The sequence below is a fragment of the Thalassophryne amazonica genome, chromosome 13 (assembly GCF_902500255.1).
Source record: "Thalassophryne amazonica chromosome 13, fThaAma1.1, whole genome shotgun sequence".
In the NCBI taxonomy this organism is placed as follows: Eukaryota; Metazoa; Chordata; class Actinopteri; order Batrachoidiformes; family Batrachoididae; genus Thalassophryne; species Thalassophryne amazonica.
In genome coordinates, this window is record NC_047115.1 from 24,876,305 (window position 1) to 24,901,711 (window position 25,407).

A 25,407-nucleotide genomic window follows, 5' to 3' on the forward strand; every position below is an offset into this window, starting at 1 on the left:
ATAAGGATGTATCTTTAACCAAGCAATGGTCAAAGGTGAGTCCAGCACTCAAAGGTTTGGCTGCTAGCAATGTTTTAATGAACTTTAATCAAAAGCACCGTCTGGAAATTCTCCATTGCCACTTCAACTTTAACAGCCACTTAAACTGTTTCGGAATAGCTTTGTAAGAGTTCCTTCAGGGCCAACGGGTTTGTCTCTTCCTGAGCAGAAGCTCCACTACATCACCACTGTCACTTTCTTATGGCCCACCAGGAGCTGTCATTGTCGCCCTCTGCTCACCCTCACTTTGCTCCATGTGTCCGTCAAACAGCCAAAGTACCTTTTTCACTTCCATCTGTTATCATGTCCTCTTCTCCAGGAGTTCTGGGGGGGCGTCCATGGGCTGGTCATCCCGTTAGAGGCCCATTAACAGTCCCCGGGCTCTGTGGTGGGGCCAACTGGAGACAAATCCATATCAATACCTGTCGCTTATGCCTCCCACCGCTCGACACAACCAGCCTGGCTGCCTGGCACAGACTCACTGCATGGGCCTCCTGTCGACACACACACAGGATGATGGAGTGTCAATGTGAGCGCAGACCTCCTGTCAGACCACACTGTGCCTCCTGTCGCCCTGATGGACCAGAACAGACAATACAGAGTTTGAAAAGGCACACTTCCTCATCCTATTGCTGTCTTTAATGACATCAGTTTCCACTTTAGAGGTACATCTGGCCTGTAGAGTTCACAGCACGCAGAGAGAAAGCGAGACAAAGACACAACCTGTGGTGCTGAGATTAAATATACCTGGTTTAGTGATATCACATGGGTGCTCACTTCAGAGCTGTATTACATGTATTTACAGTATATTCCCCTTCACTCACACCTCAGTGCTAACAAAATGTTCCAAGGAATGTGCTTTAACAGATCAGGCTATACTGAAAACATGGCAACAGCAGTTACAAAACTAAAGGGAAGATATGGAACAAGACAAGAGCTGGTGCCATAAATACTGTATATACAGGCTGTGGCTCAATTCAGGGACTGTATCCTTCAAAGGCTGTATTTGTCAACAGCATGCATTGTAATGGCCCAACTAGACCGTCCCATTTGGAAGGCTCAATGTGTCAGATGACTGCAGCCTTCTTTCCCCTAAAAAAAAGGAAAGGAACAGCAGGTGTATCCTTCGCAGCCCAAATAATCCCAAGAGTCACGGCACAATTTTTTTTCTAAGACAAAATGGTTGGTAAATTTTAAAAACAAAACAAATAAACAAATAGAAAAGACAATTTTGGCTCCATATGTACAATTATAAATAAGTAAAGTGTAAATAAGTACTTCATGCTAGCTGATAACATTGGTAGTCAACAGAGGGTACTGGCGGGATAAGATAATGATGAAATCACACAATGTTCCGTGGGCAAGACCGTCTCGTTTCAGAACTAATGGTTCAGTGTCTGCAGTCTCAAAAAACTGGATCTTCATAAAATGCAGCCTTCAAAGGATGTGGCCTGTAAATTGAGACACATCCATATATTTTTATGAATTGGGTTACTGTTTAAGACCTGTCACTAATGATATGCCTCTAAAACCAGCCAGAACACAAGTAGGAACAAGTAGGAAGTGTAAAACCAACATGTCGCATGCATCCATCTGTCTTGATGTTAGTCCAGAATAGAGGTCTGCTTCCTCATTAGCAGCTTATTAACAGCCCCGGTCCAGCGGAGAGCACTCTCCCTGGAGGACAGGGGCCCAGAGGGAGGGCATTCGAATGGCAGAGAGTGTTTTGTTTCTGGGGCTGGCCTCCTAGACCGGCCCCCTGTCTGGACCTGCCCAGGGGACACAGTGTTATGCATGGAAAAGGATAAGGAGATCCAGAGGAGCAGGATGGAGACAAGAGGAGAAGGAAGGACGGAGAATGAGAAGAGATGGAGAAGAAGAGTTGACCTGAGGTCATCCATCAAACCTGCTGTCAATTTTCCCACCTCCCGTGGAGACAAGCTGAAAGACAGACAGCGATTAGATTCTAAAAACCAGAGGTTTTACGGATTTATTAAACATCTTCTCCTCATTTACCACACTGAAGCACCAAATGTAGGCAAAGCCACTTTTACAAGAAAAAGAATCCCATCTCAGAGCGGCTATTTATCGTCACATTTGAATAACACATCTGTTCAGGGTGTGTTTGTGCCAATGTAGACGTGTTGAACTCAGACCAAAAGCTGGACCCGGCAGGTCTCAGGGTATTTGTTGGGTTTGCACTGGCGATGGTGAAACAGGCTTTGGGTCACGCTCATGCGGCGCCCATCTGTCCCGCAAGCGATACATACGTGTAACAACACTCCTGAATATGTAGTGCGTGACAAAACGCACAAACTTTCACAAGCTGGAGCACACACATGGCCGAGTTCCCAACGCGCACACACTTCCACTAGTAAAACATCTAATTATACAATCATCTCATATTTATAGTATTGTAGAAGTGAAAGGCAGACGATACAAGCTGGCAGGTCCTCACGGTGCTTTACTGGGCTCTGCCAGGCAGCTGGCTTTCAGAGGGCGAGTAGGAGGAGGGGGCCGGCAACAGCTGCCACAATGAATGGAAGTAGTAAAACACAAGTCGTCCAGAAGCTTGATGTATGTTTGTGATGTTTGGAATGATCACCTGAGGTTTTATATTACTGCACAGTGAAGAAAAAGGATGAAAATAAAAAGTACATGCCTAAAATGCTTTGTTTAATAACATGCCAACTAGAAAGGCACTGAGAGCAAATAAACCTCTGCCAAGGTCAAACATTACATTTGCATTTTGAATTGCAACATTATTGCATGTTTGTAGCCATATTTGGATCCAGATTCCTATCTGCACAAATTGTTACTTATTTGTCAATACGCTGTTTAAAAAAAAAATCATAATTTAACTGAAAATATCTTATTTTTTATAGTAGTTTTTGTTTTAACTGCCTAAAAAAAACTTTGTGAAATTACAGTCATTACCTGTACATTATTAAACCAACTGCTATTTTTTGTCTATACTGACATTTTTTAACATAAAAATGGGCAATTATTTACATACTACTTTTTCTGATTTCTTAAATTACATGCAGATTTATGTAAAGTGATAATGATCTATAATTAAATGTTTCTCATTATATAAAATTTTGCTTCCATATCAGCAATTTAACATTTTTAAAAATAAATAAATAAATAAATAAGTTAATTTTCAGGTTTCTCAAGAATCCAAATTAGATATTGATTCTTGATGACATGAGTTATTTCAAACAGGTTTCATTGGGATACATCAAAAACCTTTTGAGAAATTAATGGAAAAGTTGAAAAGTAGTGCATAAATATGCAAATGGACGAATCCACATCCAGATACTGACACAAAATTGATTCTTGGTAAGATTGATCAGTCCATGAAGGTTCACAGAGTTAAGATGAAAACCTTTTGCAAAATTTATGGGAGTATTGAAAATTATCATATGGTGGTTAATGCGCTTGGTTTCAGTGCAGAAGGTTCCGGGTTCAAATCCCACCCCTGCCACATTTCTCCATGTAAGGTGGAGTTGCGTCAGGAAGGGCATCCAGCGTTAAACCTGTGCCAAATCAACTTGCAGATCCACCTTGGATTTGCTGTGGCGACCCCGAGTGCAAACAAGGGAGCAGCCGAAGGGACTTACTATTGAAAATTATCATATACCTATAAATGATACTCCAATATGATTGGATAAAACACTAAAGAATAAATAGCAATACACCCTTTTCGTGGACGGGTAATATTTTTCATACCACCCGAGTAATCAGCCAATCCGGACAGCGGAGCGGCTCCACGACAAAGAGGCGCAGTCAGAGGAACTGTGAAATACTGGTGAGTCACTGTTAATAATTTCTTATGTGTCCAACCTCGTAGGTTGATCGTTAACATTAAATTTGTTAGTTCTAAAAGCCATCATAATTATTTATAGGAAAACGTTCTTTTTTTTCTACTAAGGTTTGAACTTTGAGTGTTTACACAGGAGAGAAAAGTGAGAAAATGTTAATGCCTGTTTGAGAAAAGTGTATAAAGTGTGTAGTGAGGGGTTTTACAGCCTTAAAACATCTATAATAATTGTAAAAAATAACGCTGACTACTTCGCGGATTTCCCCTATCGCGAGTTATTTTTAGAACGTAACTCCCGCAATAAACGAGGGACCACTGTATATGATAAAATCGTTATCAAGTTGTTCACCAATGAATATGGCTTTTTACACCCTTCAGAAAACCATACAGCATTTATCATTTATAGGTATATGATAAAATCGTTATCAAGTTGATTTACCAATGAATATAGCTTTTTACACCCTTCAGAATGGTTTTCTTCAGGGTGTATAAAGCCATATTCATTGGTGAACAACTTGATAACTGATAATATTCCCTTACTATGCGGAAAAAAAGTGATTTCAAATCCAAATCCCAATACTGATCAACACACAGTTGATTCTTCTTGATAAGATTCGTCATTTCGGAAATGTTTTGATGAACAGACATTGGATGAAGGTGGGAAAACAATAACCTCTTTGATGGAGGTAATATGGAAAACTAGTGTTCCGACTTGCTCATCGAAATCCATGCTATTGATGAAGTCCGTGCATTCTCCATCCCTCTGTCCAACCCTCTTCCACTCTTCCCCTCCCCCACCCGTCCCTCTCAGCCTGCTTTGCGTTCCCGGAGGCGCCAGCCGCGCCCTGTCCCGTGCAGACTCCCGCCGTCCCGCTGAAGACCGTGAAATCGGCATGATTAATAATTATAATTATTGGCAAACGTGCCAGCTGCTCAGTGGCAATGGGCACCTCTGATTTATGGTTCTGTAAACGCAAACAGTCATTGTCCATATTCAAAGAATAAAGGAGGAAAGGCGGGGGGGAGACGGAGGCAGGGGGGGGGAGTTTTGGATGCCTGCCCTCCAAATATGATTTTATCTTCGGAAGTCAGCAGCCCCCTGTCCTGCAGCCATTGTCCTCCTCGCTTCCAACCATCCGTCTCGTGTTGTGCCCTCGCTCCTTACCTAGTGTGCGCTCTGTGGAGCGTTGCTTTTTTGATCTCAGCGGGCTTCAAAGGCATCTGGGGGCCACAGCGCGCTGTGCATTGTGCACAAAGACTGCTGACGTTATGGGCAGCCTATCGTTAGCATTGTGCTGCCATCACAGTTATGGACGTTGAAGGGAAGCATCCACAGGGATAATTAATAACTTAGAAGACGGACAACCTGCTCTTAAATTTAAGATAATTCATTCCTTATGTGGATAATTTGATATTTTTGTTCCTTTGGAATTCTACCAGGAGGCTGTCACCGTGGAGACTGATTTGTGTTATTTGTGTGATGTGTACTGACTGACGGAGCTGCACAATCTGCTCATCAGGCTCTGGGCCTCTGCTGATGTGTCGATCACTGACGGAGCCAGACTATGGATTACCTCGCTCATTAATCTCCATCAGTGTGGCAGCACGCAGCGCACGCACCCTCTTACATTCACATCGCACACGTGCACTAAGGCAAGCTCACACGAGTACATCTTTCGTGCACAAATTTCTCCCCCAGACGGACAGAGTGGTTGTGACAGCTACTGGCCACCAACCTGTCCGCGGCCTAATCTCATTAGGGTCCTTCTGGCATCTGGGCCTGTTCTGCTGTGGGATGCTCCATGATGGAGCGAAGAAGACAAGGCATTCAAGCGTATAATAGATGTCTAAATCATCCGGCTCATGCCAGCAGGTCCTCCTGCTCCTTTATTGGAAGCCCTGGAAGTATAATTCTTGAGAAAGGGGAAAAAAACAAACAAACCCACCATCCCTGAATTTGTGCATCAGTCATTAGGTACATATAGCAGCGGTTTTGGTTCTGGTGGCACTTATCTACAGTCTGCTACAGGTCTGCGCCGTCCTGTCTGGTCCCGAAGTGCAGTGTTGTACCTGTCAGTGTTGTACAGATGGGCTCCAGATCCCCTCAGGTACCTGGGCTAAATACCCGTCATTAATCACCGCATAAAGCCTCCCCGGCGGGAGATGCCCCAGGTTACACCGCATCAAGAAATAAACTGACTGAAAAATGGCTCTGGACGGAATGTCCGTCCCTGGAGAGGAGGCGAGAGGAGAACTGAGGAGAGATGAGAGCAGCCTTCTCCAACTTACCGAGAGATCTGTCAGCAAGCTAAGCGACATCATCATTCACTTGGCCCCTGTCGTGTTCCTGTGGTGCTGACAATCTCGGCTGTTTGCTTTCAGATTTGTACACATTCATCTTCTTTATTCGCCAACGGTTCCGTGGTTTAGACAGAAGGCTGAGCTTTAACATTTTGGATGGTGCGGGCATTCAAATCCACAAAGCTTTGCATTGATACAACTTAGAATAATGCAAAGGCAGAGTCAGGAGGGAGTGTCCTGGAAAGTATGGTTTAAATATGGAAATGTCTGTGTTCAAACTCACTGGGTGCTTTGCTTTGCTGATGTAACGTAATTTTTTTTTTAAACTATACAACAGACATGCTAATGCTTTAGCTTTTGCACACAAGTTCCATTTATCTTCATGCAATTCACCTTGAGATCATAACCTAATTAGAATACCACACACTGCCACATCTGCCACTCTCTGGATGGCAACCACCCAGGCAGAGAACTAGATTGTCTAGTTTAACTGCTGCAGCAAGGTAAAATGAGGGGGACACCTTGGTCTTCTCCAGCCAATGGGGTCCTCAGCACGGACGCACCTGTGTGCCTGATCATGCACAGAGAAATACACCATATAGGCAAAAGTTGGAGCTAACATTCCCAAACAAACTCATTCCAGCGGTACCTAAGGACAAAAGACATCTAGCTGTCACACATGCCACATCTAAAGAGTAAAACGGGAAACACCAGAACCCTATAGACCGTGGATCACCTGGAACAATACTGCTTTCGTCTTCATTTTGGTTTCAAGGCCAACAACAAGTAAAAACCTAATTTGGGGTTTTACCTTCTGTTAATGATGGCCAGAGTCACACAGGCATTTTGGGCGAAAACACAAAAAGTCCTGAACAAGGTTGATGAATTCTGTTGATTTAATGGCGTGCTTTAATTATGGACAGACCAATCTATCCAAAGGTCTAACATTTAGACCACCGTTTGAGGTGGTTTAAGCGTGCTTATCCTGGCATAAAGCCAAGATGGTAGCGATTCTTGTGCTTACGGACATAGACAGTAAGACAACACTTATGTCAAGAGATTGCCAGGGTTCCACAGATCCCAAATCTGATATTTTTGGCCAACGTTTATTGAAAAAAAGAAGAAAAAAAATCTTTCTTTGAATAATATCAACCCAGGTAGCATTTAATGGATTACACTCCTTGAAAATTACAGCAAGATATATGCAGTATTAAGCCTGCTGACAGCTGAATTATTCCTGTTTCCACAAACATAGGGAAACTGCAATAAAAACTTTTATTTTTGGTTCTGGAACATCACTCCATAATATTGTTCCTTACAATGTATTCTAGTTACCACAAAAAAGAAATCACAAATATTTAGTTTGAACACACTAAACAATATAGAATGAACCATTTTATTTTATGTAGTATTTGTTGGGGGGCGGGGGGAGTCATCTTGTCTAATTTTCAACAGCAACATTTTTCTTTTGAGGTGCAAGAGAGCTTTCAATTCCAAAGGATATGCATTGACGAACGGGAAAATGAAACCCACAACAAACATAAAATAGGTTTCTGGGCTACTGAGCATACGCAAAAGGCAAGGCGTGTGCAGGATGTGATTCACCCCTCCAGTACCTCTCATACATGTTGTGTGACTTTTATGCGTTAGCTTATATTGCTGTCATTTGTGTCATGTTAGCACAAGTTAGTCTGAGCACCCTCAATGGAAAAGAAAGTTATTGATCTGACACATAAGATACAATAATATAAATCTACTTACTGAAATCTGAATAAATCTGCTGTCTGCCAAATACAGTCCTCTCAACAGAAGAAAGACTTGTCAGTTTTAGCTGTTAATCAATCAATCAATCGGAATGCTTTTGTAAAAAAAAAAATCATGAAGCCAGCAGTGATGGTAATAATGGGTATAAAGAGGCAGCTTTATGACAACATAGTGAATAAAAAGTAAAAATAAGGTGAAGGGCATGTTGAACCTCAGTGTTACAGACCTGTCCACCTCTGAAGAGCTTGTCTGTGGCTGTCCAGTCCTATGATTAATGACCAGACGTTTTCCTCTGGTCAGCCACCAAACCTCCGCCCTGCTGATGCTCATCCACCTTTCATGAGTGATTTTCTGCAGCACCTCTGGGCTACAATTCACCCGTCAGTGACAGGCTGTTCTCCACAAACATAACGTGAAATGTCATGCAAGGTGGGGACCGTTAGGACTAAACTCTTACCATTTCCAAGTTGATTTGTCTGTGGCATGTGAAAGTAACTGTGCCTGATGTTTTGATGTGTGCTGAAGGCCAATTGTGATCATATCAGCGGCGGCTCCAGATCCTTTTTTTTCCCCTCTTCTCTCAGTGGGAGCATGATTACTTACTGTTGGGGCTGCAGAGTGTGTATTAAATGTACAAATGTGCATTTTACAGTAAATTCAAGTGTCTACTATAAAGCTTATCCACACAAACAATTCACAAGACAGAACCAAAAAAAGTAATGGTTTAAAAATAACAACAGTTACCCTACTGACAAAAGAAATGCAGATTTGGAAAATTTAGGGTTAATAATAACAACAATAATTATTATCATTATTATTATTTATTTCCTTTGGTTGGACAAGACAAACCACTTTTTTGATATGGTTATACACCTACATAAACATCACACACGACACAGAATCTGAGCTAAAACGTGTGCTTTACCTCAACATATTTGCATATCAGACCTTAACACAACATGAACTTAAAAGGCCCAGCTGAGGACAACAGGCCTTTATGTATTTTTAAAAAGAGGGCCGTAGTGAGCAGCCAGGTTATGCTCCTCTATTCTTCTTATTCTTCCTTCACCAGAGCGGTCGATGTCAGTAGGAGATGCCGACACAATGGAGGTGATCTCTCTGATCTCAGTGGTCCTATTGTGGCTCGTCATATTATTAATGTTCATCTCTGAGAAAAGCCACGGCCTCTGCCTCTTTGCTTCTGCAGCGCTCTGTCATGTTTCGCTCAGCTACACTCTCCCTCTCCTCTCTGCTTTGGTTAGAAAGCCCAAAACGACAGACTGTCCAGCTCGGACTTTTAACACATAAACACAACATGTAATCAGAGACATTAGGTCCAAACCTGAGATGTTCTGTATTGATCTGCAATCACGCTACAACAGTTCATCCAACTCAGACATTTTCAGGCAACGGTGTGGTGCAGCATTTCTTCTGCAAGCTGATCTGTAACCTGATTTTAATATCAAACCAAATCAAGCATCTCATCATTCCTCCAACTGTTCAAATCCAAACCCGTGTCCTAGTTCCCACTCTTTTCCAAAGCCTTTGTGTTCAGTCGGCTGCGCAGGAACACTTTGAAGGTGTGCTACCATCTCTCCTTTCAGAGCGCACAAACAGAAGCCCCGGTGGTTGTGTTCATTTATCAGATGTGGGCTGCTCCCGACTTGCTGTGATCTGTTTGGGGTCAGGCTTCCTTCACTGTGGATCTGGAGTAATTATTAACCTTCTCGGATTGTCCCACAGTGCTGCGGTCATCTGGGACTGCTGAGTGTCAGTAGGCAGAGGTCATCACAGGCTGACAAAGTGATGAAGGATCAAGTAAAACAGATAAGAGTCTCATCTCAGCCGGATTTAAAGTCGACAAGTTTTTGAATGAGGCTCAGGATTATGGATTCCACGTGACAGTTTAGTGACCTTTAAAGTGCTGATTTTAAAGGATTTAGAGGTGTTTATTTGCAGAAATGGCATATAATGTTCATAACCATCTGTTCATTATTGTATAATTACCTGTAATGACAAATCAATGTGTTTTCAGAAGCTTAGATTGAGCCTATCATATCTACGTGGCAGCAGGGCCCCCTCATGAGGCCGCCGTGTTGCATACAGCAGCCCAAAAGGGACATACTCTGCCTTTTGCACTTTGCAGTGCAGCCGTTAGAGTGAAGAAAAAAGAAGAGGAATCAACAATTTGTGTATTCACTGTTTACTGGTTGCTCGTGCAGGCTAACAACTTTGAGAACTCACATTTTTGTGAGGTTCATACATATTGCTTATCGCAAGGAATGGCAAGGGAGCATCACTGGCAAAAAAGTGAAAACAAGAAGAGGAAATCATGACCAGACACAGCATAATACCATTTGCAACGTCACCATTAGATGGCAGCTTTAAAATATATATATATATATAAAAAAAATATCACATATTAAATACATAATATTTTATGAGGCTTTAATTGGTTATAACAGAACATGTCTAATATTTGTCATTTTTAAGTAAAGGTGCCCAATAAACATGTAATTCCTTAAAAAAGTTTTTTACTCATTTTTAGTCATAAACTTTTTATTCATACGAAGGACCCTCAAGTATTATCATCATCAGCAATATGATCAAAAGTCACCTTTTCTGGGTAAAAAAAAAACTATGAACGTGGAACTTTGCACATGCCCTTCTGTCTTCATGTCATCTGCACAGAGCAAAGATTGCAGATATGTCAAGCCAAAACTGAGTTGTAGCAGGGGAGTTTCTACAACACAATCATAAGAATCACAAGACATTTAAGTGCGAAAGGGTGAAAACTCTCATTTTTGTCTTTCGAAAATGATATTTAGATTTGCATCAAAAGCTTAAAAATGCACCAATCATCTGGTCACTCCTATCAGGTGCTAATCATATCATTTTAAAATGATTATTACCCAAAGTAATCCAGAATGAAGTCATGAATGATACTGGCCCTTGCTCCCTGTGCTCCCCTCAGGCCAACCCCCTGAGTGTGATATAACCTGGGAAACACACTTTATTTTAAATCATGGGAAGGGACGGCTTTGGATGTTCTCTACATAAAACTCACCACCTCAAACTTAAGGCAATTTATGCCACTGCTGTGGCATTGTTGCCCACAGAGCCTTTGAGAGGCAACTCTCAACATGTCTTCTAAAGATGTTTGGGTTTTTTTGGGGGGGGGGTGGATAAATTGTGCGGTTTGTCTGCGGTCCGGCTCTATATCATATTCGGTGAGCTTGTTGGTGCCAGAGGTGGTGAATGGGCCACTGGAGGCCCAGCCACTGGCGGGTGGTCTGACACAGAAAGGTTAAATATGGTTCAGCCACGAAAGCTCTTAAAGAGTCTTGCTGTTAAAAAAAAAAAAAAAAAAGTTATATGGGCTGTATGTCTTCACGCGCTCTGTAAATTGACAATACCAGCGCTGTGCGGTACAAGGCTGTCCCAGGGCTGAACTTCATGGTTGACCGTCCAATTCAAAAATAAAAAAACGAAAGAGTCACAACATCACTTCTGTTGGATTTATTGATGGGTCATCAAAGCCCTGGCTAGACAAGAGGTGTAAAATCACAATGACCATGCATATCTAATGCTTATGTTCATGCAGCGTCTTTGTAGGCGGGAGACGTGGAGATAAACTTGAACTCTTTGCCACAGGAAAACTGGACATACACAAAACTGACCACTGAAACGTTTATTTGCATGGTGAAAGAAGAAAAATTCTGAATAACTGCTGGCAATTTTTTCATTACGATTTATTTATTTATTTATTACTGTTTATGGACTATTTTCTTAATCATTAATTATTTAAAATTTTACAAAAACGGCAAGCTACTCTGTGTGGCTCAGCACTAGTCAGGAAAGGTTGATTAAAGAGGTACTATGGTCACTTTTTTGCTGTTTTGTTGGATTTTTGGTCACATTCTTGTCTACGGAGCTTGCCCCTACAGTTTGCAGTGCATATGTCACAAAACTGTCGTAAAAATTCACTACAGTCACTTTCCCCCCCACTCTCCATGTGCATTTGTTTACAACAGAGCTTGCAAACGCTAAGAACCGTAAGACTTAAGCATATTTAACATAAGTTTAAAGTCACACATAAGAGGAGTCATGTTAAGAAAGCAAGAATACACATACATAGAGCACGGAGAGTTTATCTCAATATATTTGCAAGTGCAACAGCAAGATATCCAGGTCTGCACCTGTTTTGCACATTTCTTTATCTTTCAGCTCTCACTGTTCTGAGAAAACCCGACCAAGGTTGACCCGTGTGTAACCCCTCACTCTGTCACATGCTCTTTTTCTCTTCCTTGCTTCCATTGTAGACTTGTTCTTATACCTGTTAGTTAGCTGGTGCATTGATGAGGGGGCGTGTATGTGTTGTTGTGGTTCCATAAAGCAATTTGTGTTTCTCATGAGACCCCAAACTCTCATCCAAAGGACACCGGGTCGGTGTCCCTAAATTTGCAAAGCTGGTTTTCTGCTTAGTCGCTTAGATGCTTGGGGAGGGGGTGGGGGGATCATGTTCAAAATTTTTAAGGTGCTCTGTAGGAGACCTGGCTGCCCCAGCTGTTTTGGCTTAGGTGTCGCAATATAGGCTTGGTCCAACTTGATGTCCAGTCTTCACACCAAGTGCAGAAACCATTTCCCCTGCATTGTCCCAAGTTGAGTATGGGGCATAAACCAGAATTCAACTGGAGTTGCAGCAAGTTTCAATGGTGCTTATCCCAAGCTGCTCCAAGTTGTATGTGTTGGGCTGAGCTGGATGGGAAGACAACATAGGTTTGAAAACAGACAAGGTGTAACTTGGCCACTATAATCCAAAAAGGTGCCAAACTTGGCCAGGCTTAAAAATGGCAGCCATTCACCTTCTCAGTAGGCAGGCATAATGTCACAGTCAATTTCTGATCATCAGATTGTAATTCACAGAATTCATTGGATTTGCATGAACATGAAATTTTATCTCAAATAATGTATGTTGATATTTTATGAGAGATTCTCATGGAATCTGTCTACTGCTATCTTCAATAACTGCCAGTGGGCATCGCACTGAGCACCAAAAGATGGCAACATCACCCTGCGTTCGTCACACACATGTACAAACTAAAAATTACAATTAAAATCACATATGTACAAACTGAAACGGCTAAAAATGGTGCAGTCTAATTCTATGACTATGATGCCAGGAGAGTTGAAGCAATATCAGGCTTCAACTCCTCTTGGGGCAACAACCAAATATTGGCCGGTAATTGGTTCCAAGCCGTAATTGCCCGTGCAAAGAAGCCCTGCCGGTACTGGTCAGTTGATGTTGTAAACTGGATGAAGTCCCGCTTCCTCCTCTCAGTATGGGTAGTAGGCAGAATGTACATTGGCAAAAGTACTGCAACTTGTTTGTTGATGATCTTGTGCAGCATAACAAGTTGCCTTACTTCCCTCCTATGCTCCAGTGGCTGCCACTCCAGAGTGCGGTAAAGGTTGGTAACAATTCCTGGTTCCTCCCATATTCATTACAAATTAACCTGGCTGCTTGGTGCTGGACCATCTTAAGCTTAGCCTTATCTTTAATGAGATAACGGTTCCATGAAGCACTCGCATACTCTAAGTGTGGCTGTACCACAGTGAAGTATGCCTGGTCCTTCACCATAGGTGGGTAGGATGACAAATTCCTCTGCAAAAAACTTAGTATGTCACTGGCCTTTTAGGAAATGTTCTGAATATGCTGATCTCACTTGAGGTCTTTCTGAAATTCAACCCCAAGATAGGGATTGTGGGAGACATCAGTCAGCAGTTTGTTGTTAATTTGGTACCAAGCAGTGTAAGGATGTCGTTTTCGAGTGACTGACAACTTGTAGTGTTGGCTGATATTGAAAGTCATCCTCCATGTGTGGGACCAGTTCTCAAGAGAGGTCAAATCAGTCTGAAGCCTATGAGCATCAAATGGTGATCTGTTAGGCCGATACAGGGCACAGTCATCAGCATAAATGCTGAATGGAAGATGTTATACCCTTTCTTATATCGTTGATGTACAGTAAGAATAGAAGCGGGCCCAAGACTGTACCTTGAGGAACTCCAGAGGTAACATTGGCATCAGAATAGCACTCACCTCCAACAACAGCTAAAGTGTGGTCTGCAAGCCATCTTGTAATCCAGGTATTGGTGGATCCTCCTCTTTGTCAAAAGCCTTTGCAAAGTCAAGAAACAGAACATTTAACTGGATGTTGTTGTCTAGACATCAATCAATCAATCAACTTTTTTCTTATATAGCGCCAAATCACAACAAACAGTTGCCCCAAGGCGCTCCACATTGTAAGGCAAGGCCACACAATAACCATGAAAAACCCCAACGGTCAAAACGACCCCCTATGAGCAAGCACCCGGCAACAGTGGGAAGGAAAAACTCCCCCCCAACAGGAAGAAACCTCCAGCAGAACCAGGCTCAGGGAGGGGCAGTCCTCTGCTGAGACTGGTTGGGGCTGAGGGAAAAAAACAGGAAAAAGACATGCCGTGAAGGGGGGCAGAGATCGATCACTAATGATAAAATGCAGAGTGATGCATACGGAGCAAAAAGAGAAAGAAACAGTGCATCATGGGAACCCCCCCACAATCTACGTCTAAAGCAGCATAACCAAGGGATGGTCCAGGGTCACCCGATCCAGCCCTAACTATAAGCCTTAGCGAAAAGGAAAGTTTTAAGCCTAATCTTAAAAGTAGAGAGGGTATCTGTCTCCCTGATCTGAATTGGGAGCTGGTTCCACAGGAGAGGAGCCTGAAAGCTGAAGGCTCTGCCTCCCATTCTACTCTTACAAACCCTAGGAACTACAAGTAAGCCCGCAGTCTGAGAGCGAAGCGCTCTAATGGGGTAATATGGTACTACGAGGTCCCTAAGATAAGATGGGACCTGATTATTCAAAACCTTATAAGTAAGAAGAAGAATTTTAAATTCTATTCTAGAATTAACAGGAAGCCAATGAAGAGAGGCCAACACGGGTGAGATATGCTCTCTCCTGCTAGTCCCCGTCAGTACTCTAGCTGCAGCATTCTGAACCAACTGAAGGCTTTTTAGGGAACTTTTAGGACAACCTGATAATAATGAATTACAATAGTCCAGCCTAGAGGAAATAAATGCATGAATTAGTTTTTCAGCATCACTCTGAGACAAGACCTTTCTGATTTTAGAGATATTGCGTAAATGCAAAAAGGCAGTCCTACATATTTGTTTAATATGCGCTTTGAATGACATATCCTGATCAAAAATGACTCCAAGATTTCTCACAGTATTACTAGAGATCAGGGAAATGCCATCCAGAGTAACGATCTGGTTAGACACCATGCTTCTAAGATTTGTGGGGCCAAGTACAATAACTTCAGTTTTATCTGAGTTTAAAAGCAGGAAATTAGAGGTCATCCATGTCTTTATGTCTGTAAGACAATCCTGCAGTTTAGCTAATTGGTGTGTATCCTCTGGCTTCATGGATAGATAAAGCTGGGTATCATCTGCGTAACAATGAAAATTTAAGCAATACCGTCTAATAATACTGCCTAAGGGAAGCATGTATAAAGTGAATAAAATTGGTCCTAGCACAGAACCTTGTGGAACTCCATAATTAACTTTAGTCTGTGAAGAAGATTCCCCATTTACATGAACAAACTGTAATCTATTAGACAAATATGATTCAAACCACCGCAGCGCAGTGCCTTTAATACCTATGACATGCTCTAATCTGTGTAATAAAATTTTATGGTCAACAGTATCAAAAGCAGCACTGAGGTCCAACAGAACAAGCACAGAGATAAGTCCACTGTCCGAAGCCATAAGAAGCTCATTTGTAACCTTCACTAATGCTGTTTCTGTACTATGATGAATTCTAAAACCTGACTGAAACTCTTCAAATAGACCATTCCTCTGCAGGTGATCAGTTAGCTGTTTTACAACTACCCTCTCAAGAATCTTTGAGAGAAAAGGAAGGTTGGAAATTGGCCTATAATTAGCTAAGATAGCTGGGTCAAGTGATGGCTTTTTAAGTAATGGTTTAATTACTGCCACCTTAAATGCCTGTGGTACATAACCAACTAACAAAGATAGATTGATCATATTTAAGATTGAAGCATTAAATAATGGTAGGACTTCCTTGAGCAGCCTGGCAGGAATGGGGTCCAATAAACATGCCGATGGTTTGGACGAAGCAACCAATGAAAATAACTCAGACAGAACAACCGGAGAGAAAGAGTCTAACCAAATACCGGCATCACTGAAAGCAGCCAAAGATAACGATACATCTTTGGGATGGTTATGAGTAATTTTTTCTCTAATAGTCAAAATTTTGTTGGCAAAGAAAGTCATGAAGTCATTACTAGTTTAAGTTAATGGAATACTCAGCTCAATAGAGCTCTGACTCTTTGTCAGCCTAGCTACAGTGCTGAAAAGAAACCTGAGGTTATTCTTATTTTCTTCAATTAGTGATGAGTAGAAAGATGTCCTAGCTTTACGGAGGGCTTTTTTATAGAGCAACAAACTCTTTTTCCAGGCTAAGTGAAGATCTTCTAAATTAGTGAGACGCCATTTCCTCTCCAACTTACGGGATATCTGCTTTAAGCTACGAGTTTGTGAGTTATACCACGGAGTCAGACACTTCTGATTTAAAGCTCTCTTTTTCAGAGGAGCTACAGCATCCAAAGTTGTCTTCAAAGAGGATGTAAAACTATTGACGAGATACTCTAACTCCCTTACAGAGTTTAGGTAGCTACTCTGCTCTGTGTTGGTATATGACATTAGAGAACATAACGAAGGAATCATATCCTTAAACCTAGTTACAGCGCTTTCTGAAAGACTTCTAGTGTAATGAAACTTATTCCCCACTGCAGGGTAGTCCATCAGGGTAAATGTAAATGTTATTAAAAAATGATCAGACAGAAGGGAGTTTTCAGGGAATACTGTTAAGTCTTCTATTTCCATACCATAAGTCAGAACAAGATCTAAGATATGATTAAAGTGGTGGGTGGACTCATTTACTTTTTGAGCAAAGCCGATAGAGTCTAATAATAGATTAAATGCAGTGTTGAGGCTGTCATTCTCAGCATCTGTGTGGATATTAAAATCGCCCACTATAATTATCTTATCTGAGCTAAGCACTAAGTCAGACAAAAGGTCAGAAAATTCACAGAGAAACTCACAGTAACGACCAGGTGGACGATAGATAATAACAAATAAAACTGGTTTTTGGGACTTCCAATTTGGATGGACAAGACTAAGAGACAAGCTTTCAAATGAATTGAAGCTCTGTCTAGGTTTTTGATTAATTAATAAGCTGGAATGGAAGATTGCTGCTAATCCTCCGCCACGGCCCGTGCTACGAGCATTCTGACAGTTAGTGTGACTCGGGGGTGTTGACTCATTTAAACTAACATATTCATCCTGCTGTAACCAGGTTTCTGTTAGGCAGAATAAATCAATACGTTGATCAATTATTATATCATTTACCAACAGGGACTTAGAAGAGAGAGACCTAATGTTTAATAGACCACATTTAACTGTTTTAGTCTGTGGTGCAATTGAAGGTGCTATATTATTTTTTCTTTTTGAATTTTTATGCTTAAATAGATTTTTGCTGGTTATTGGTGGTCTGGGAGCAGGCACCGTCTCTACGGGGATGGGGCAACGAGGGGATGGCAGGGGGAGAGAAGCTGCAGAGAGGTGTATAAGACCACAGCTCTGCCTCCTGGTCCCAACGCTGGACAGTCACAGTTTGGAGGATCCAAGAAAAGTGGCCAGATTTCTAGAAATGAGAGCTGCTCCATCTAAAGTGGGATGGATGCCGTCTCTCCTAACAAGACCAGGTTTTCCCCAGAAGCTTTGCCAATTATCAATGAAGCCCACCTCATTTTTTGGACACCACTCAGACAGCCAGCAATTCAAGGAGAACATGCGGCTAAACATGTCACTCCCGGTCTGATTGGGGAGGGGCCCAGAGAAAACAACAGAGTCCGACATTGTTTTTGCAAAGTTACACACCGATTTAATGTTAATTTTAGTGACCTCCAATTGGCGTAACCGAGTGTCATTACTGCCGACGTGAATTACAATCTTACCAAATTTACGCTTAGCCTTAGCCAGCAATTTCAAATGTCCTTCGATGTCACCTGCTCTGGCCCCCGGAAGACAATTGACAATGGTTGCTGGTGTCGCTAACTTCACATTTCTCAAAACAGAGTCGCCAATAACCAGAGTTTGATCCTCGGCGAGTGTATCGTCGAGTGGGGAAAAACGGTTAGAGATGTGAACGGGTTGACGGTGTACACGGGGCTTCTGTTTAGGGCTACGCTTCCTCCTCACAGTCACCCAGTCAGCCTGCTTTCCCGACTGCCCGGGATCTGCCAGGGGGGAACTAGCGGCGGCTAAGCTACCTTGGTCCGCACCGACTACAGGGACCTGGCTAGCTGTAGAATTTTCCACGGTGCGGAGCCGAGTCTCCAATTCGCCCAGCCTGGCCTCCAAAGCTACGAATAAGCTGCACTTATTACAAGTACCGTTACTGCTAAAGGAGGCCGAGGAATAACTAAACATTTCACACCCAGAGCAGAAAAGTACGGGAGAGACAGGAGAAGCCGCCATGCTAAATCGGCTAAGAGCTAGTAGCTACGCAACCTAGCGGATTCCTAAAAACACACAAAGTGAATAATGTGTAAATAATTTAAAGGTGATTCAGCAGAAGGAGTGCCCCAATCAAGGCACCAAACAGGCCATGAAGCAGCACAGGCAACGCACGACAACAGTGCTAAAAGAGAAAAAAAAAAAAAATAAAATAAAAAAAAATAAAAAAAAATAAAAAAAATAAAAACGAAAGCGTTAGCAAGGTAGTTAGCTTGGCAACGCTGATGAAAGTTAGCTGATAAAAGTGCTCCGTCGCGATGTTTCGACCGTTAGAGGTCTTCCTTAGGCGTTGGAGCACAGTAAAAAAAAAAAAAAAAAAAAGTAAAAAGGTAAAAAAGTAAAAAGTCTTGAAAAAGACTGTTAATTCAAGTCCAAAGCAGCAGGTAGCAGTCTCTGTGTAAACAGTCCCAACAGAGAGCCAAAATTCTGATGCCAACACGTAAACCAACACGACAGGACACAGCTGCTGTGGAGTTCCTCTAAGGTGATAAGAAGCTGAGTCTCGCAAGAGTGTTGCTTGCAGAAACAATGTTGGTAATGCTTCAAAATTCCATGTCTATCACAGTGCTTCATGATGTTAGTCATGTAAATTCCTGTAGACACTAAATAAAGTTATCTGCAGACCTTTGAAACAATGGATGTCAAAAATGTATAGTACTGATGTGCTTATCTGTCACAGAATTCAATTTTACTGTCAAGTGGTCCTAAAAGAGATCAATGTAGTTTGCATGTAGTTATAAAGCAAAACTGGATAATACGAATACATTTCCTTGCGGTAGCTGTTAATGTTCCAGAATTTGCTAAGACAATTATCTTGTTAGCATGTAAATGGCTCAAAAATGAGCTTTATTAATTATGTGCTCTTGGGGAGACATAAACCTGCTAGCCAACTGTTAATTTTACTGAATAATTTGTTGTATTGTTAGATTCATGATGTTTTTCCATCTGTGTCTTCTCACAGTTTCTGTTTCTAAGAGAAACCATGAAGGTTATGGGACCATTTAGACCAATCACAGGGAGGCGCTTTGGTTGGATTAAGGTTGCGCATCTTGACGGAGTTTACACGATTCCTTACCCAGGTATGTGTAAACTGCAGGGCTGAAGGATGCAATGTCTAGTCAGGTCTGAGATTATCCACTGGTTCCAGATGAAGTTGCATGCACCACACTACAGAACCACCCTGGATTCTAGTTGGCAACCACCCAGGCAGACAACCGATCCATCCATCAAAAGTAACCATTCATTTGTCACACCCACTGGACAGTATTGAGACGCTTGTGAGCTGGATCATGCAAAAAGACACATGGCCAAAATGTTGTAATTGATGTACCCTCACAATGAAAATGATAATCCTCGTCTTAGTGTCGCCAAGTAACTGCTCATTTGACACAAAGTCATTCCACTGGTACCCAAGGAGTTTCCAAAGAGACCTAGTACCAGAGACATCACTGGTTGGCGTTCAAGTCTCACAACCACACACTAAGAGGATCCTAAAGACCTGAGGCACCAGGACTCCAGGCAGTAGGATCCTAAAGTCTTGGAGCTTTGTTCTCCTGTAAAGATATCAACATCACCAAAGACCCATTGAGTCATTAAGCTGTTCCCAGGCATCTTCCAATCTCAGAGGCCAAAGTCCCAGAGAGATGAACATCACTGCTGAGATAAGTGAATGACTCCACAAGTTCAACACTTTCATTGCATACAGATACACCTAGGATACATGAATCCAGGAGGTCAAAGAAAGCCTGGCTACCATGGGAGACACAAAGAGAAAATTTGATTGATGCAGTGCAAATTTAAACTGAGATTATTAGTGATGTTGTTGTGTGGGCCGCTGAAGAGGAGGTACTGCTGGCCCACCACCACCAGAGGGCGCCCTGCTTGGAGTGCGGGCTCCAAGCACGAGAGGGCGCCAGACCCAGAGGAAGTGACAGCTGTCACTCATCACACCAGCTGTCACTCATCTACACCAGTACTTAAGCCGGACTGCAACTCCACCTCCCCGCCGAGAAATCGACTACCGAGAGGTAACTTCTCTGCTGACTCATATCGTTGAGTGGATTCTGAACTTCTGTTGCAGCCGGTATCCTGTGGTGTTCGCCCTTATCTGGGGAATTGGCGTGTGGCGTGACGACGACGACTGCGCTACAGATAAGTGGTTACACAAGGAGCTGCACGAGTGTGTGATTCGGAGGTGGAGGTCCTCCTCCTGACTGTGTACAGACTATAGACCACTGAGTGTAAGGATTTACACTCATTCATCTTGTCTCTGCTTTTTGCCAGCAGTACCAGGTTCGACAGCCGAAGACAGAGGTCACCTGGGGACTCGGGACTTGGCGGCTCCGGTGTTCTTCAGACCGTTGGTGGTGGAGGCCGTGTGGGACGCGGCCTCTCTCTCGTCGGGGTCTTCTATCTTCGAGCCTGCCCACACGTCACCAATTGACTTTGCAATTTCTGTATATTTAGTTGTGTATTGTCACAACATTAAATTGTTACCTTTTGGCTTACTCATTGTCCGTTCATTTGCGCCCCCTGTTGTGGGTCCGTGCTACGACACCTTCCCAACAGATGTAGCAACAAAACAAAGCATGGGACTCTGACATAAAGTTACAAAAAAGTGTAAATTTTATAATGTCCACAGCAGCCACCAAGCCAAAAGAGGGTGGGGTGGGAAAAGAGTGTGTGTGTTTTACAGAGTGCGTCTGGAATGGGAGGGTCCAACAGGCACCGAACAGGATGGGAAGGATCTTCAAAGCCCAGGGAAGAGGTCCCTGCCCCCCTTTGCAGTCTTGTTCACACGAAAATCAATCTGGTGCCAGTGTTTGATGTGAACCGCAGATCAAAGAGAACAAAGAATGGCAGATATGGAAAGATGAGGCACAAGCAGACAGGCCGATTTAAAGAAGTACAGGGGGGCACGAAGGAGCAGGATTTTTATGAGAAGGGGATATCTGAGCAGATGGTCAGAGGATGCATGAAGACGTCCGAAACTTGCTTTTAATAGGTAAAAAAATCAGGAAAAAACCTAAAGACAAACAAAGAAACAGGTGGAAGATGGTGAAAGAGAAATACTGATTCAGTCAGTAGGGCAAAATAAGGCTGAAAGCCAATGTGGTTGACACCACTGCAGCATCTCGTCTCCAATCTGGGAATTTAGCTGGGAATTTGCATTAGCATCACAATGCAAACTGCATTATCATTATCAACCAGTATCATGGAATGTGGAATGCTGAGGTTGCATCCCTCTCTCTGAATCTTAGCTTATTAATAACTAAATACATATCAACTCAATCAATCAACTTTTTTCTTATATAGCGCCAAATCACAACAAACAGTTGCCCCAAGGCGCTCCATATTGTAAGGCAAGGCCATACAATAATTATGAAAAACCCCAACGGTCAAAACGACCCCCTATGAGCAAGCACTTGGCCACAGTGGGAAGGAAAAACTCCCTTTTAACAGGAAGAAACCTCCAGCAGAACCAGGCTCAGGGAGGGGCAGTCTTCTGCTGAGACTGGTTGGGGCTGAGGGAAAGAACCAGGAAAAAGACATGCCGAGAAGGGGGGCAGAGATCGATCACTAATGATTAAATGCAGAGTGGTGCATACGGAGCAAAAAGAGAAAGAAACAGTGCATCATGGGAACCCCCCCACAGTCTACGTCTAAAGCAACATAACCAAGGGATGGTCCAGGGTCACCCGATCCAGCCCTAACTATAAGCCTTAGCGAAAAGGAAAGTTTTAAGCCTAATCTTAAAAAAAAAAAAATAGATATAGATAAGAAAAATTTAAATGTGAATGTTGCACTGAATGACTGACAAAACAGTAAGTCATAACATCCCTTTTTTAAAAAGCAAGATGAACACGCCCCCCGGTCGTCGCCGGTCGTCATGCTCCTCACGAAACAGTGTCGGAATGTTGTTTTATTTGTACTCTGTTGAAGAGAAAAGTCATAGTGCTGTTATCACGGCCTGCACACGGACAATGAGCAGCAGAGAGAGCAGCTTTTGGGTCTTTTCTTGTTTTATTTCACTCGAAACAGGCTCAGACATTGTTGTTCTTTCTGCTAATTAAGCTGTTAGAGAGAGGGGCTGGTCGGACAGGGCCCTGCATGGCAGGGAGGCCAGGAGTCAATGGACCGAAACTGAACAGGAGACATTTATGGGCTGCCTTAAGCCATTGTTTCCCACCACTGAGGATCTTTTCAGGCCGGCCGCTTCTGTCCCGGTGACCTGTACAATGAGAAGAATGCCACACCAAGAAGCCAGAGCCGGCCACAAAGAGCGGCCCTGCAGAATGAGGATTTCACGGCACTGGGCCGAATCCAGTGGCTGCCAAAATTCCAGGGATAGTTTGCAACTTCTTCTCCCGAGCTTTACCGGCGACTCTGAGCCAATGTGTGTGCATCATCACAAAGTGGGTTTGCATGCTTACCGGCATCAAATTTTCTGGGGAGAAACCCCCCCGCCAGAGCTTCAATGATGCAGAGCTCATCCAGTTTTAATTTCCAAAGCATTTCCCAACATTATGCAGTTGAACAAAATTATGGCATGCTATGATTAAAATCTTCAACAATAGCTGTAAATAAACAGTCCTTTTAGCGTTTACACTATTCAGTAAACACACCTAACCTAAAGTACCAGGTGAAATGTTCACAGCAGTGTGTAAACTGTCTTGGGGATAGTAATTTACCAGCCCAGTCACATTTTTGTGACACAGGATTTTTTATTTTATTATTTCTAACCCTACACTCTAAAAAAAGAACTGCCGTCTCAGCGAGAAAAAATTATGTAACAATTCGCCTAGATTTTTTTTAAGTTATTGCAACTTTCAACTGAGTTAATGCCACAAGACTTCTCAAGTTAAGTTAAAATAACTTTAAAAAAATCTGTGCAAATCATTACATCATTTTGTCTCATTGAGACAGCGGTTCATTTTTTTAGAGTGTACCCCTTCCCCTAACCCTGTACCCCCCCAAGACCCCCCCCCCCCACCACCACCACCGCATCACCCCACATTTCATGCTCCTGTCACTAAACATGGCACTTTTCGTGATGGCATCATGAACTAAGCAGCAACTGCAGCTAGAGTACTGACGGGGACTAGCAGGAGAGAGCATATCTCACCCGTGTTGGCCTCCCTTCATTGGCTTCCTGTTAATGCTAGAATAGAATTTAAAATTCTTCTTCTTACTTATAAGGTTTTGAATAATCAGGTCCCATCTTATCTTAGGGACCTCGTAGTACCATATTACCCCATTAGAGCGCTTCGCTCTCAGACTGCGGGCTTACTTGTAGTTCCTAGGGTTTGTAAGAGTAGAATGGGAGGCAGAGCCTTCAGCTTTCAGGCTCCTCTCCTGTGGAACCAGCTCCCAATTCAGATCAGGGAGACAGATGCCCTCTCTACTTTTAAGATTAGGCTTAAAACTTTCCTTTTTGCTAAGGCTTATAGTTAGGGCTGGATCGGGTGACCCTGGACCATCCCTTGGTTATGTTGCTTTAGACGTAGACTGTGGGGGGGTTCCCATGATGCACTGTTTCTTTCTCTTTTTGCTCCGTATGCATCACTCTGCATTTAATCATTAGTGATCGATCTCTTTTTCCTGGTTCTTTCCCTCAGCCCCAACCAGTCTCAGCAGAAGACTGCCCCTCCCTGAGCCTGGTTCTGCTGGAGGTTTCTTCCTGTTAAAAGGGAGTTTTTCCTTCCCACTGTGGTCAAGTGCTTGCTCATAGGGGGTCGTTTTGACCGTTGGGGTTTTTCATAATTATTGTATGGCCTTGCCTTGCAATGTGGAGCGCCTTGGGGCAACTGTTTGTTGTGATTTGGCGCTATATAAGAAAAAAGTTGATTGATTGATTGATTGAACTAATAGATTAATTCATCTTTCATGATGCCATCATGAAATGGTGTGAGATAGGGTTGTAATTTTCACACTGCTGTAAATATTTTTGCTGATAGTTAAAGTTTTCTTCCAACATCTTTGCGACAATGTGTCAATTTTCTTGAATGGTGATTTATTTATTTATTGGGAGGATGCCCCATCTTGGCTGAATATCAGTATTGTCATCACCAAAAGCTCCACATAAAATTTTAAATTTCAGTGATTAGATGAAGCAAACAAAACCATCGCAATCAAAATCCATCAAGAGCTGAGGGAGAGCAAGCATTTTGTATCACTTGTGGACAGATGGATGGACAGATGGACGGATGACAGACAGACAGATAACGCACGCTTCGCCATGACATGAGCTCATTTAGATCTTTGGTCCAGATGAGCTAAAAATCAGGGCAAAAAGTTTCTTTTCCATCATGGCAGATTTAAAAAGATCAATAAAAGTATTTCCAACTAGCTTTGTAAAATACAGGAGCTTTAATAAACTTTTCCAGAAAACTTTCCCTGAGTTTGTCCGGCAGCAGTTGTTTGACCACCTGTTCCCATAACAGACGCTGTCACCGAATCCTGCAGATTAAACAGGTGAGATTAAGGCAAAAATAAATAATAAAATTAAAATCTGGGCATTTTGCAGCCTATCTCCTGCTTAATACAAGCTACAAACGTGCCTTCTGTGCGTGTATGTGCACGCTCTGGTACATTTGATGGTCATCCAAGCACGGCTTGTGTATTAACTTGGACTGTGTTTGATTCTCAAGGCACATCCTTCTGCTCTCTCAGAGTCATGCAGCTCTTTTCCTGGCTTAAAATCGACGATGTGTTTAGCTGTCGCAGAATTTTTTTTAAATTTTTTTTTATTTTAAATCAAACTGTGGTTTTATAGTGACTTATAACAAACCATTTCTTTGTCAACACCACCTGTTTATGTCTTATCTGTGTGCCA

At 42.5% G+C, this 25,407-nt stretch overlaps 1 long non-coding RNA gene across 1 annotated transcript in view; it reads right to left on the minus strand.

Annotated features, from left to right (window-relative positions):
• Positions 1-25,407, minus strand: part of LOC117523865 — a 59,589-nt gene continuing 34,182 nt past the window's right edge. The window contains exon 4 of the long non-coding RNA XR_004564634.1: positions 1-533. This is a non-coding gene — a long non-coding RNA (uncharacterized LOC117523865). The remainder of the gene's footprint in view (positions 534-25,407) is intronic.